The sequence below is a fragment of the Prionailurus bengalensis genome, chromosome A2 (assembly GCF_016509475.1).
Source record: "Prionailurus bengalensis isolate Pbe53 chromosome A2, Fcat_Pben_1.1_paternal_pri, whole genome shotgun sequence".
Classification (NCBI taxonomy): domain Eukaryota; kingdom Metazoa; phylum Chordata; class Mammalia; order Carnivora; family Felidae; genus Prionailurus; species Prionailurus bengalensis.
This window is the reverse complement of record NC_057348.1, coordinates 36,766,369-36,781,847: the sequence shown is the minus strand read 5'-3', so window position 1 is coordinate 36,781,847 and position 15,479 is coordinate 36,766,369. Positions and strand designations below refer to the sequence as shown.

Genomic DNA, 15,479 nt, shown 5'->3' with positions numbered 1-15,479 from the left:
AATATACTCTAAAAAAGTTTATGGGAATGTGGTCATTCTCCCAAAACATTTTATTGTACTGTACTCACTCTCCTGGTGATGGCGGGAGTTGGTAAGATGTCTACGCAATGAGATCAGGTGTGAGTGAGTGACGGAGGCACTACCCTAACCCTAACTTCTAACCCTAACCCCTAACGCTTACCTTAACCCTAACCCCATAGTTTTTGGTTACTGTTGACTTTCCGACAATATGCCAAGAAGATCATCCACTTCAGGACCAAGGCTGAGTGCAGGTAACTGAAACCTTAGAAAGCAAATGCGGATGATGGGGGACTTCAGTAGTGGCAGCAGTAAGTCCCACGCTGGGATCCCATTGACCCAGTGTGAATCCCATACCCATGTCTAAGCCAGTCATGTCCAGGAGAGTGTGGTGCTCTGAGAGACCAGTCATATTCTCCCCCTGGAGCTGAGAGTAGTCTCATTCCAGCTCAAACGCCATCGACTGGGAGAGACTAATTTCCTGTAAAGAACATCAGGACAGCATGGATACTGGGCAGGCGAAAATACCAGGTGGCCATTGTGCTTATATTATTGTTTTTATTCCTACTGAAACCCCTGGGCACCTACTGTGATTACCCCCATTTTACGGAAGAAAACCCTGAGGCTTAAGAAGTCAAGTGACTTGCCCACGACCACATTTTTAATGATAAAACTGGGAGTCAAAGAATGAGAGTTTGATTTAGGGACCACGTGCCCTGCTGTTTACAGTGAACGTCTGGCTATAGGTTTCCAAAGTCAACTGGCAAACAGTGAGATCTCATTAGTGAGGATGGTGCAGCATAGTGGTTCCAAGCATGGGTTCTGGAGTTAGATGGATTTGGGTCCAAACCACAATGCTCGCCACTCAGGTGCTGGGTCTCTTAATTAGTGCTCAAGGTAGTATTAGTCTTGTGCCAGAGATGGGGCAAGTTGAGATCAGACGTCCTATGTGACTTGCCACGATGCAGAGCCAGGGCTCTAGTCCCTGTCTCACTGGCCCCAAAGCCCAGAATCTGCCCCACCAGCGTGATTCACACTGCATCCACGACTGCAGGGGAGAGGGGTGGCGGCCAGTAAGGCACGTTCTAGGTCCTTAACTTTCACTTTTCCCGGGAAGTAGCAATTTAAAAACCTCTTTTCGAGCCTGGAATTCTACATCAGGTTTTGCTTTTTAACAGAGTTCTCTGCCTTTCTGTTCATTTGTTTTAACTTTGAATTATAGAAATGCCCAAATACAAAATCCATATATCTTCATCTATGAACAACAACAAAATCCATATACAAAAGACAAAATATACATGATGGGCATCCCTGTACCCAGTCACCCAGCTCCAATTTTATCTCATGATCAACTGTGCTGTCTCAATATTTCCATTCCCCCCTCATTGTTATTTTGAAGCAAACCTCAGATAGAAGGTCATTTATTTTGTAAATATTTTAGTGTGTATCTCTAGAGGGTAAGGTCTCTTCTTCCACAATGCCAATGTCACATCTTTAAGTTTAACAATAATTTCTTAATGGTGTCATACATCCAATCAGTGTTTCCCTTTATGTTTGCCTCATGGATGATATATAATTTTTTTGTGGATTGTTTGAATCCAGATCCAAGTAGCATCAGTCCATTGAGATTGGTTATGTCTGTAGGGCCTTCTTTTTTTTTTTTTTAATTTTTTTAAATTTTACATTTATTGATTTTTGAGAGACAGAGTGAGGCAGAGCACGAGCAGGGGAGGGGCAGAGAGAGAAAGGGACACAGAATCTGAAGCCGCCTCCAGGCTCTCAGCTGTCAGCACAGAGCCTGATGCGGGGCTCGAATCCACGAACCGTGAGATCATGACCTGAGCCGAAGTCAGATGCTCAATCGACTAAGCCACCCAGGCACCCCGGGCCTTCTTTAATCTGTCAGTTTCCCCTCTATCTCTTTTGTTTTCCCCTTGCAATTTATATGTTGAAGAAAGTGAGTTATTTGACCTGTAGAGTTGCTCACTGTTTGGATTTTGCTGATATCATCACTGTAGTATAATTCATTGGGTTCTTCTGTTAATTGCTCATTGGTTATTGGATGTAGGGGTTTGATCAGATTCTGGCTCAATTTTGGTTTTTCAAGAGGAATTTATAGATACAATCTTGTTCCCTCAGAAGCCTCATGGTATGGGAGGGGTCACTCTGTAATGTTGAAAGACATCAGAATAGTGGTTGCATAGGAGTAAGAAGAATGGAATGACCAGGAAGGGGCCAGAGGAACTTTCTGGGCTGATGGACATGTTCTAGATCTGGATGCAGGTGTGGGCTACTTAGATGTTTGTGTTTGTCAAAACTTACTGCAGGTAGATTGTGCTCAGTTACAAAGTAAAAGCTTAGGTGCTGACACTTTATTGGAGAGTTCAATCCCAGGGACCAGGGGTGAGGCAGGGAAGGAGAGAAGGTGAATACAAACAAGCCGGCCATGGCTTTGTGACAAGCTGATCACTTGATCTCACAGGGATGTCCTTGAAGAAGAAATTACCATGCCTCAGAATAGTACAGGTGGAGGGAGGAAGTAGACTTTGCCTGACAGTACCCTGAGAGGCCAAGGGGGATCCATGGACTTGAGTACCTCAGGCTGTGGCTGTGACAGAGGCAACAGCACCTCGCTCTGCGGAAACTTTGTGAGCCATTGCAAGGGCCACTCAGACCAGATACAAGACCCCTGGGTAGATATTGGGTGATGCATAATTGACTCAGGGGTAGACACACAGAGGTCATTTGCTATGGTTAAGGGTAAACCCTCCAGAGCCAGACTGCATGGGTCAAGATTCTGTCTCTGGCATCTACCAGTTAGGTTGCTTTGGGCACGTGACCTAATGTCTCTAAGCTTCAGTGTCCTGGTAGCAGATGCCATTGGTGCTCCGGGGCACACACACTGACAAAGCTCTTTGTGTCTTTCATCTGAAGAAAGTCATTCTCTAGTCATAGGAATGTGCTCCTGTAACTGTGGACAGGGCACATATGCAGGAGGGAGAGTGAATATCTCCAGGCATGACCCTCAACCAACACGGGATGGGAGCTATGAGATAAAACTGCTGCTTCCTTGTTCCATTGAGGGAGAAGTCGGAGGCATGCTCACAGAGCCTCTCAGAAAGTTCCCAGAGATTTTGAGCCCTGCTTATTCACAGCCATGACCAACTCGAAATGCTCTGTTTGCTGGCTTTCTTCCTTTTCCTGCCTCACTCCCTCACTCCCCTCTCTGTGCTTCTGGGAACATGTTCCTCCCCAAAACTACTTATCCCCACTTCCTTGTCTCGGGGTCTGCTTTTGGTAAAACCCAACCTCAGATCATCAACCATCAGCAAAATATTGTAGTGATCAATTGGGATAATATAGATAAAGCCCTCAGAGCAGTGTTTGCTTCTTAGTAACCATAAAATAAATGGAGCAATTATTCTATTTTCCTTCAAGGTCACCACCAAGGATGACCGTTCAATTTATCATCCAGTTGAGACATGTTAGAGATGAAAATGAGTGCTATGTGAGTAAGAGACAACAGGTGGAAACTGACACTATCCCTAGAAAACCAGAAGGTATTGTCATGCGACAGCCATGACCTCAGCAGAAAGGAATTCTCTATACAAAGGAATTATAGCGCAAACACTATAAATGCTTCTCAACTGAATTGTTTCATAATTTCACATTATTATGTATTATCCTTTCTTAAAGTGAAGGCTCAGGGCGCCTGGGTGGCGCAGTCGGTTAAGCGTCCGACTTCAGCCAGGTCACGATCTCGCGGTCCGTGAGTTCGAGCCCCGCGTCAGGCTGGGGCTGATGGCTCGGAGCCTGGAGCCTGTTTCCGATTCTGTGTCTCCCTCTCTCTCTGCCCCTCCCCCATTCATGCTCTGTCTCTCTCTGTCCCAAAAATAAAAATAAAAAACGTTGAAAAAAAAAATTAAAAAAAAAAAAAGTGAAGGCTCACCTGTATTGTATCACTTTAGTGCCCAGAAGGGATAATATTAAATTTCTCATTTGCAAGTTAGCAGTAGAATTATCGCTTACAAAGAACTGACAAGGGATGTCACGCACAGGAAGAAGTGCTTTAAGATCTAAACACGATGAAAAGAACTGTTCAGTCTTCTCCTAGAAGAGAATTGAATTTTGAAAGAGTAAAAACTTCATACGTAGGAGGCTAATACCCAAATGTGATGCGTTTGAAGGAATATTAAAATTACTGTCTAAATAGCGTTGACTGAGAATAGCTACTTCTCACAGTGAGTTAAGAAATGTAGAATCACAGCCCCCAGTAGGAGCTGGAAGGGGCCTTGTTGCCATCTAATCTGATGGTTCCCTTCTAGGTCATTGGGAAGAGCTTTTGTAAATATGCAGAGAATTGGTTCTTACCCTACGGAGGCCACACGTGGCCTACAGCGGGAGTCCTCAAACCGTGGCCCCCAGGCAAGCTGGCCATATCCAGCCATGCTCATTTGCATATACATCATGTATGGCTGCTTTGACTACACAATGGGGGAACTGAGTATGAGCCGTTGGAACAGAGATCATATACAGCTTGCACAGGCTAAGATATTTATTCTCTGGCCCTTTATAGAAAAAGTTGGTTGACTGCTGGCCTAGAGGATTTAGCTTTCCAGAAGATTCTGGTGCACAACCAGGGTTAGGAATTACTGATGACAATTTGTGTCCTTCATTTATAGCAACAGTAAGCTGCAAGGCCCAGAGAGGTGAAGTGACCTGCCCAAGGTTGCAAAGCCAAGACAAGACTGAGAAGCTTCTTACTGTTTAAGCCCCATTTTCCTAGCACAGAACCCTCTGTCTCTAATGATAATCCCAGCTTCTGTTAAAATTCAGCCTCTTCACTTGACCACTGTGGAGCTCAGCTGACAACAGTTTCCTGGCCGACAACATTTGATGATGAATAATACAGTGAATTGGCTCGTCATCTGGCATCGTAACTTTCCCTCATGCCAGAATGCTTTCCTTTGTCACTGGTACCATCTGGATAGAAAACTGTATGGAATTTCCAACAAATGGCATTTGATAGACATGTGCCTGCCTTGGAAATCTCTGAAGTGAAAGTCTTGTCTAGCGTGACAGGGTCATATGTCCCAAAAGAGAATCATTTATTCATTCGTTCAAGCATTCAACAAAGCATTTACTGGGCACAATGCCGGGCACAGGGAATTTAGTGTCAGTCTCCATGGATCCTATAATTTGATGAAGGAGGCAAACAAACAAACAATAATAGACAACTCATTAACTAAATAGATAAGTATGTAGATAGAAATTGATGACTGCGATCTCTGTGAGTGTTGTACATGAGATACACTACAATAGTAACAAAAAAAAAGGCAACAATTATAGTGCTTATTCAGCTCCAGGCCCTCCTACCTGGTTTGTATGTACTGATTCATTTCATGTTCACAAAAGTCCTGTGGTGGTAGCTGCTGTAATGTCCCCCGTTGTACAGAAGGGGAAACTGAGGCACGCATTGGTTAGTTGGCTTGTCCAAGATCTTATAGCTAAGAAATGGTGAAGCCAGGATGTAACCATAGACAGTCTAGCTCAAGAGTCCCTAACTACTGTGTTCTGTGCCCCCAGTACAGGGATACAGACCTAAGAAAGCACCTTTTAAGCTGATCTGGTGTTGGGGCACCTGGGTGGCTCAGGTGGTTGAGTGTCCGACTTCGGCTCAGGTCATGATCTTGCGTTCTGTGAGTTCGAGCCCCGAGTCAGGCTCTGTGCTGACAGCTCAGAGCCTGGGGCCTGCTTCAGATTCTGTGTCTCCCTCTCTCTCTGCCCCTCCCCCGTTCGTGCTCTGTCTCTCTCTCTCTGTCAAAAATAAATAAACATTAAAAAAAAAAAGGCTGCTTTAAGCTGATCTGGTGTCTTTGGCAATGCTGGGCGCATAGATAGTGAACGTATGAATGAATGAATTAATGAAGGTATAAATATATCTGTATACATATATATGTATGTTCATAAGAATTATGTCTGGCATAAAATGAACTGTTTTGAGACCTGCATTACCCGTGCTCATTTTCTTCCTTTCGGAGTGTTTGAGCTATTACCAACTATTTCAGCCAAAACACTCCTGCACTCTCATATGAAAGGTGAAATGCAATAATTAGATAGAGCTCATTAAATCAGTTAAACTATTCTGAAGTAGGAACCAGAGAACCATAATTTAGTAAAATGTTTGAAGTATTAGTATGCAGTGAGAATAATAAAAATAAGAAGTCAAACTTACAAGATTGCTACAAGAAAAAAAAGGCGATCAATCATAAACAGAAGCCCTGAAACTGTATTTATTGCCTTTACTTTGCATACACAGCATTGTGCAAAAGTGCACGCATTTGGGAGGAATTGAGCTGATTCAGATTCTCGGGGAGTGCGCATGCCCTCAAGGTTTCTAAGGTTCTGAGTCTCTGAGGCTACTTTGGGGGAACCAACAGGCGGGCACTCTTTAAACCAATTTCAAGTGGCATCCTTGTGAAACCAAAGCTGTGGGTCTTTGAAGCAAGTTAGAGTGCTTTTGCCACCGAGTAGAAGAGCCACACTGTCCTGGTTAACAAGAACAGATTCTATCAGCCTCTGATAGCAAGGATGTTTCTCGGAGCCATGTTTAAATCTTTATGGCCAGCTTTGGTCTTCTCAGTAATCAACACCCTGAAGGTGTCCAAGCACCTGCTCACTTCTGGGGATATTTAACTCATATGAGATGAAAGGAGAGAGTGTTTGCTGAACATGTATTTTTTGAAATCTTCAAACCTTTACCGTGGTTTGCCAGCCGAACACATCTCCACCTTCCTTGTTCTGTCTTCGCAAACAGCGAGGATCAAAGCCTTTTCCCTCTCTTTGTCTAACTCCACTGTTAGGGCCCCGTTTACACGGTGTCCTCTCAAAAACCTCATGCTGAATCATCTCAGACTAGGTGCGTGAAGGCCAGCAGAATATGCCACCCCCAAATATGCTGCTTTGGTATATTAATTATTTTTGAGCTGTAGATAATTGTAAGGCAGTGGATACAGGGAGAGGCTTTCTCTGAACTGCCCTTACCTGCCTTAAGACAAGTTCTCTTGAAAATTCCAGCTGGCATAGGTGCTTCCCTGGGAATTTCACCAACCAGGGAAGATGGTCTTCACCACTGCAGAGAATGCAGAGGAGACTAGAGGTCAACACCACACCCATATAGACTTTGTCACAAACTCTCATACCTCCTCGTGAGACTACCTCATACCTTCTAAGCACCCATTCATGTTTCCTACAAATTATTTGTTGTTCCTGGAGGAGCCTCCATGCTCCGCCCCTTTCCCTACTAAGATGATATTTAAGCCTGAATTCTAAGCTACTTCTTTGAGTGATTCGTTTTTCCCTGGGTACCTCCCATGTTTGCATGCAGTATACCTGTTAATAAATTCTGCTGGTTTTTCTCCTGTTAATCTTTCATGACAGGGGTCTCTGCTAAAAATTCAGAAAGAGGAAGATTGTTTTTCCTCCCCAACATTAATCTGTCTTATATTTTCCTATACTGTCATAGTATAGTGGGCTTGGTGACTGTTGAGTGTCTTGTGTCTTCCACGGGTATAGGCTGTGTTTCTGCGGTTCATTTTGCACCTAGCGTGTGTGTGGCCCAATGTAGAAGCCTACTAAATAGATGTACGATGAGGGAATGTATTCTAGAGATGGATGAACTCTGTTTCACACCATCTTTGAGAGCTTTCTGGGGCTCTGTGGTATAATTCTTTTTATTGGTTTTATATTTGCTTATGAGCTCTCTTAGTTTGAGTTCCTCTGAAGCAGAATCTGAAACAAGATTTTGGGTGCAGGAAGTTAATTTGGGAGGAGATTTCCAGGAAGAGGGGAAGAAGGGAAGGAGAAAGAGCCAAGAAAGATGGCCTCTCTGGGCAACTGGTGTTCATCTCTGCCGGGATGCTGGGACCCAGAAACTGGGGCATTTATCCACTGATCCCTCATTGTTGAAGGTTGTCCCCAGGGGCGTTACCTTCTGCTACCTACTTTGGAGGCAGAAAAGCAGAGAGGTATGCATTTGATGAATGAAGCGGGAGCTGTCAGCATTACCAGAAATGTCCATCTTGGCTAAGACTAAAACCAGGGCAATGTGATCGAGGTGGGAGACACTACAAGTGTCCGACTACTAAGTCAGAAAACCTCTTCCCTGAACACATTTTGTAATCTAGATAGAAATGGTGCACTGTGCTTTGGAAGGAATGAAGTGGATTATTGAAAAAAAAAATTTAATGTAAAGAGAAACTATCTAGATCACAGTGGGGACCAACATTAATACTTTTTTAAGAAACGTGGCCCTGGGTACTACCCTCTCCGCCTTGGCCATGTTTTGGTTTTACTGGAATGCGGTAATAATAGGGAGTGTGCTGAACGAGGTGCACCCTGTGACACCAAGAAGATGTCCCCTTGCCTGGTGAAGCCTGGGAAACAGGCTGCTGCTATTTATGTAGACTGGAACTTTATTTTTGCTGTCTTTCCTTTCAACGTCACTTATTTTCTGTTTTTTATTATGTAAGTAAAGCATGTTTATGCTGGAAAATTTAGAAAATGTAACAAAGAGGAAAATAGGAAACAAAAGCCATTATTATATTTCCCTTGCCTCAATACAGTGAACCTAAACCTTTTTTTGCATTTCTCTTTCAGTGATTTACCCAATCATTACAAAAATGTAACCATACTTCATACCACATTTAACATTTTTCACTTATTGTGGACATTTTTCTTTTTCCTTTTTTAAAGTAGTTTTGTTTTCAGTTTATTTGGAGAAAGAGAGGGAGAGAGAGAGAGTGGGGAAGGGGCAGAGAGAGAGAGAGAGAGAGAGAATCTCAAGCAGGCTGTGCACTGTCAGTATGGAGCCTAATTCCAGGCTCAATCCCATGAACCTGAGGTCATGACCTGAGCTGAAATGAAGAGTCGGACACTTAACCGACTGAGTGACCCAGGTGCTCCTCTTTTTCCTTTTTTAAAATGTTTACTTATTTATTTTGAAAAAGTGAGAGAGAGAGAGAGAGAGAGAGAGAGAGACAATGAGCAGGGCAGGGGCAGAGAAAAGGAGAGAGAATCTCAAGCAGGCTCCATGCTGTCAGCACAGAACCTGATGCAAGGCTTGATCCCACAAACTGTGAGACCGTGACATGAGCTGAAGTCAAGAGTCAGACTCTCAGCCGACTGAGCCCCCCCCCGGCACCCCTGTGGAAATTTTTTTATAGTGATAAATATGGATAAGCAATTCCTTCCCTTCCTCCTACTCCCCTTCATTCCCTCCTTCCTCCTTTCCGGCAATCCTTCCTTTCTTTTGTTTTGTTTTTTTTTTTAATTTTTTTTTCAACGTTTATTTATTTTTGGGACAGAGAGAGACAGAGCATGAACGGGGGAGGGGCAGAGAGAGAGGGAGACACAGAATCGGAAACAGGCTCCAGGCTCTGAGCCATCAGCCCAGAGCCTGACGTGGGGCTTGAACTCCAGGACCTCGAGATCGTGACCTGGCTGAAGTCGGACGCTTAACCGACTGCGCCACCCAGGCGCCCCTCTTTTGTAAAAATAATTCTGATTTTTGTTTGGTTACAAATATAATTGGTGTTCAGTGTAAAAAAATTGCACTTATACGTATATGCATGCACACATGTATACAGACAGACACAGACACACAGATACACACATACATACATGTATGTTAGACCACTCAGAAAGAACTACCATCTAGAGCAAGAGTCAGCAAACTTTTTTTTTAAAGGGCCAAATAGTGAATATTTTCAACTTTTTTTTTGGCCACGCCGTCTCTCTTGCAACAACTCAACTCTGCATTCTAGTGCAAAAGTAGCCATAGCTAACGTGTAAAAGAATGAACATGGCTGTGTTCCAATAAAACTTTATTTACAAAACCTGGCCACTAGTCCAGGGACTGTAGTTTGCTGAGTTCTGCTCTAGGGAAAAATAGTAATAACATGCTGCCAGAAATACATGTCTTTTTTTTTTTTTTTTTTTACAAAAACAGAATTATACTACATAAGCTATCTTGCATGTATTTAAATATTTATGGGTGTCTGTTATGTGCCAGCTTATGGAAAGTAGTGTAGACAGTGGTGAACAAGACAGACCAGAGACTCTGCTTTCATGGCGTTTATTGCAGGGGACACACTGTGAATGCAGTAAGTGCTCTGAAAGTCACGTGGGTGGCTGTGTTAAACGCTTTCGTGTATCATAACTTTTGCTACAAATTCCCTATTCATGGGTGTTTAATTTCCTTAATTGCTTCTGTTGTAGATTACACGGTCATAAGAATTCTTGGAATTAAATCTTTATGAAAAACCATCACTTTTTACTTAGGCTGAATTCCTTAAACTTGGAATCGCTGAGTCAAAAGGCATACGATTTTTTTTTCAGCCTTTTATTTGCTGGGCATTGCCAAACTACTTTCTAGAAAACTTACACCAGCTTAGACTTTCACCTGGGCTGACCTTTTTTCTTTCTTACTTCCTTTGTGCAACAAATTGAGTTTCATGAATCGACAAAGTAAAATGAAAGTGGCGTAAATCTAAGCCATGAAACAGAAATGAAGAGATAGGGAATCGTTTGAGGGAGAGGAGCCCTCTTTCAGATGTTTTGTCTCTGGGGACATCCTGTGATTTGATCCCTACATAATGGTTAGAATTAAATCTCAGAGGTTCTTTAGAGCTAGCGGACATCAGTTATTAACTGCCTTCACGATGTGCCAGAAACTATGCTCAGCCCTTCATCTGCCTGATCGGAATTAAGCCTCAGAACAAAATTGAGCTGAGAAGCTACAAATGGCCCGATGGTGGAACAGGACCATGACCATATCTCTTTGAACTAGAGGAGAAATCTCAAGCTGGCAGCCTTGTGGTCAGTTTTCTTTGGCTCACACAGTGTGGCCCCGTACAGTGTGTAAAATTTTGTTGACATAGCCCCAACCATTTTAAAACTGGAAAATGTCCCATAAAATCCCTTCTCAAGACTTTGCAAAATTTGCAAAGATCGAGGCACACACCCGTTCCCGCTTGCTGAAAGTTGAGTGTGTCAGAGGGTTTGCTCTTTCTGCACTGGGACTTACATTTTGGTAAAGATAGTATTGAGCTAAGATTGGCAACCCCTCTGAATTCCATCCTCTTTCAAACCAGTAGTGACTTTACTGTTGGGGCAGGGCAGAGGTGTGGGGACAATGCGTTTCCTGCCTCCTCACCCAATCCACTCCTCTTAGGTAGTTGATTGCCTGAGTTTGTGGTCGTACTGTTAATCACTGGGCTGTGGAAAAAGACAGGACTAAGGAGATGGAGGCTGATGTAGGTCCAGCCACCACTGCGACCCATCATGGGCCCTGGTGGTGGGGACACTTGAACTGTTAGGTGAGGGCACACCAGCTGTTGGGGGACAGTGGGCAAGATGACTCTTAGTTTCTCGGCTTCTGCCTCTGTCCTCTTATGTACTTCTTTCTCACTTGTGCTTTGTTCATCCTCCAGATTCTTTTGTTATACGTGTCACCACCATGCTTGGCCACGTGGAATAGGTCTCTCTACTCCATCTCACCTTAGAAAATAGACTTGGCCATGAAGGGCACACAAGGAGTCAGACCATTGTCTCCTCCCCTTTCCTCTAGTATCTCTCTGCCAAATGGCACTCCCCACAGCCGGGCCCTGTGCCCACCTGTCCCCTGCTCGGAGCCCAGGCACAGACTGGTTTCCTGCTAGGAATGGTTCTGGCATTTGCTTAGCTCGTAACTCTGTATGGCTGGAGAAAAACTGGGGCTCTGCAGGCCTTGTGGCTCTGGGAGCCAGAGCTGGGCTATCTCAGGTCTTTACCTGGCATTGTATTTATTTGTATGTATCTGTATAGAGCCGTATTGTGCAAAGAAGAAATTGCCGTTACATATATGTGCTTCCCATACCCTAAGCAGTATGCCAGGTAAGGGGGGTGCCAGGAAGGAAAGGACAATCTGAGAGTCTGAAGGTACCAGCAAAGAGTAAGAACCAAATCTGAGTGCGGTCCCTGCAATAGCAGGAAGTAGATTTAGGGACTCCCTGGGGCCAAAGGAGCCAGGAGAAGGAGGCTTCTATAAGGTGCTGCAGCAAAGTCTCTGTGCCAGGAGGGGGCACATTCCTGCCCCACTTCCCCCATGAGCCCACCTGGCAGCCTCTGTCTTCAGCAAACTCTCTCATCTCCAGATTTCTGAAACTGCGCTCTCCAGTATGGACGCCATTTGCCGCGTGCAGTACCGAGCACCTGGAAGGTGGCTAAGCCAAGGTGAGCCGTAATGGAAGTATAAAATACACAGACGACTCGAAGACTCTGTACGTGCAAAATATCACATTCAGAGACTCATAATGGTCACATGTTGAAATGATCATATTTTGGCTATCTTGGGGTCATATATGCTACTAAACTTGATTCTATCTGCTTCTTTTTACTTTTATTAAGTGGCTACTGACGTTTGAAAATTACCTATGTGCCTGTCCTTTGTGGCTCATGTTCTGTTTCTGTTAGACGGTCCTATTGTACAGTGTGCTCCCTGACTCAGCCACGTCAAATGTGCTTCTTTCTGGCTTCACTCTGTATTTGTTACACGCAGGCACACTCACACATATGCGTGTGTATATATGTATAATGGAATAGATACTCTCAGTCTCCCTAGGTATAAGACAGGACTCATGTTTCCTTACTCTGTGTTTTATCACTGTCTGCCCAGGTGCCCCTTTTGCTATTAGACAGCCAATGCATGTTTCATAATGATGCTTTCATGCATTTGACAAATATATATGGAACCACTACTCTGGGCCAGGCTCCCCTGGGAACTTAGTAAACTTTAACTCAATATCTGACCTAATTCCCACAGGGTAAGAGTTATTAGCTTTGTTTCACAAATCAGGAAACAGAGTAGAAAGTTGGAAGTGACTTGCTCAAGATCACCTACTGTGGCAGGAAACAGGATTCCAACACGCTTTGGTCTGGCTCCGAATCATGTCTCCTTTCCACTTGAATATGATCATACTGCTGAGGATTCTTTAGGCCAGGCCACTTGCCCCCTAAACCCTGTCTTCTTATGTGTCTATACCTACCTATTACATGCTTGTTAATGGTCTGTCTTTGCCAGGAGACTTCACAGGAGGATAGAAACTACTCTTCTGAGCACGGTTGCATCCCTGGGGCCTCGCTCTCTTAGACATATGAAGGAATAAATGATAGTCCCTTCTCCTCCCCACCATTACAAAACTCATGTTGATTTCCGTTTTCCCTGGAGAGGATACACATAGGCGTAAAACTCTAAAGCCATTTTTGCAGCAACTGTAATGTTGTAAACATTCATTTTGTATTTTATTTATTTAGAGCTCCATTATGCAAAGAAAGAATCATTTATGTGAGAGTCTGGGGAAGTAATCTCTCTTTCCCTGCTGGTCCCTCTTTCTGCACGTTACGTTATCTCAGACCAACATGACAAAACCCAGGCACGTGTCTTTTGTCAAAATGGGATGTGCATCCTCACAACAGCTGTGTGTTAGATGTTGCCAGAGCCTTGGTACCAACCTAGGACTGTGGGCTTTTCATATGATTTCGGCATAGCTTACTCATTATGGAAGTGGCGAATGGATTGTAACACGCCAAGACCACTTAATGGTGGTAAGACGGGAAACCATCCTGCCCACCAGAGAAGAAAGGCAGCCAGGCATGAAGAGAGGAGCATCAAGCTGTAAACCATAGGAGTGGTCACTGGTCTCAGCTTTGCCATTGATTCTCTCCCCGACCTTGGATGAGCCGTGATTCCTCATGTTGTGAACCTTAGTTTTCACATCTATTAGTTTGAGGACATTAAAATAGATCAGAAAGGATAGCAATGTCTACATCTACCCTGTGTAACTATTGAGAACAGGAGAAAAAAAAAAAGTCTTGGGCAAAAAAATCATAAGACTCTGGAGTCTGAGTCCAAGATCTGAATTTAACACCTGGCTCCTCTCAACTGGTTGTCTGACCTCACTGGTCATTTCACTTGTCGGGGCCTTGATTGCCTTTTGTTTGTGTAAAATGTGATCATTAGACTGAATGACCTTTTTTTTAAAAAATGTGTATTTATTTTTGAGAGAGAGAGAGAGATAGTATGCTAGTGGGGAAGGGGCAGAGAGAGAGCGGGAGACACAGAATCTGAAGCAGGCTCCAGGCTCTGAGCGGTCAGCACAGAGCCCGATGCAGGGCTCGAACTCACGAACCATGAGATCATGACCTGAGCCGAAGTCAGACACTTAACTGACTGAGCCACCCAGGTGTCCCCGGACCGAATGATCTTTAAGTTTCCTTCGTGGTTGGAAATATGTACATGTATTTGGGTAGAGATTAGAGGGTGGATTTTGGTAGATGCATTCACTAGCTTTTGTCCTTCCTAGGTGGGGACAATTATTTAGGAATCAGAAAATTTTTTAGGGTCACATGGTGTAAAAAAGGTACAGTGATTCCTGTGTGAATGCTCTGGAAGCAAATTAATCTCCTTTTCATTAGAGCCATGAGTTCCTCTAAACAAATGAGTCAGAGCAAAATTTTGGTTGTCATCATCAGAATCTTCATGCACAGGTTGACCTTCTATATACAGTCCATTTCTGTCATGTCTGGTTGTCTAGTCTACATTGAGTAGTTATGTAGTGTTGAGGTTGTGTAGGTTATGTTAGAGTTAAAATACATGGTCTTTTATTAAGTTGGTTTCATTTATAGATCTTGAGAGGCCTTGGGGTGATAAAATCTGAGTTATGCATTGCATTAAGCAGAGTTATATAAAGCCTGTTGAATATTAATTTTGTAATGATTCACCTTACAGTTTTATGAGACTAGATATAAAAAGATACTGTGAATAATTGAACCTATGGTCTATCAAATGAAGTCTAGAGAAGAGAGAATAATTAGAAGTGAAGAGGGCCAAGCCTTTTCCTTCTTCTCTGAGATCAAGTTAATTTAATCTCATCCCCTTTCTGCAGATTCAGGCTTCCTGGTTTCTTAGAGCATTAGATGAATGTGCGGTATAGAAATCAAAGCTAATAAAATGTGGATCTTTTCTACCATGTTATTGTTTTCATTAGTTTTAATGTGTCCTCTAAATATATTTTAACTTTATAGTCTGAATATTTTATATATATCCTTCTTCAGGTTGCGTTTTTCAAAACTGCTTCTAAAATAAGGCAAGTTCTTGCACATAAGAGATAGAAGTACTTATATTTCTTATCTTTCAAATTGTATTTTGTGTAAGTTATACAAATGGGCAATAAGCATGTGAGAAGATGCTCGATATTATTAGCCTCAAGGAAATGCAAATTCAAAACGCAATGAGATACCAGCAAATACCTATTAAAGTGGCTAAAATTAAAAGACTGACAACACCGAGTGTGGGTGAGGACGTGGAGCAACTGAAACTCTCACACACTGCTGGTGGGATTTAAAGTGGCAAAGCCATTTAG

At 43.3% G+C, this 15,479-nt stretch overlaps 1 protein-coding gene across 4 annotated transcripts in view; it reads left to right on the top strand.

Annotated features, from left to right (window-relative positions):
- The window catches only part of FRMD4B (FERM domain containing 4B), a 324,025-nt gene that overhangs the window by 73,684 nt on the left and 234,862 nt on the right, over window positions 1-15,479 (top strand). The window lies entirely within an intron of this gene.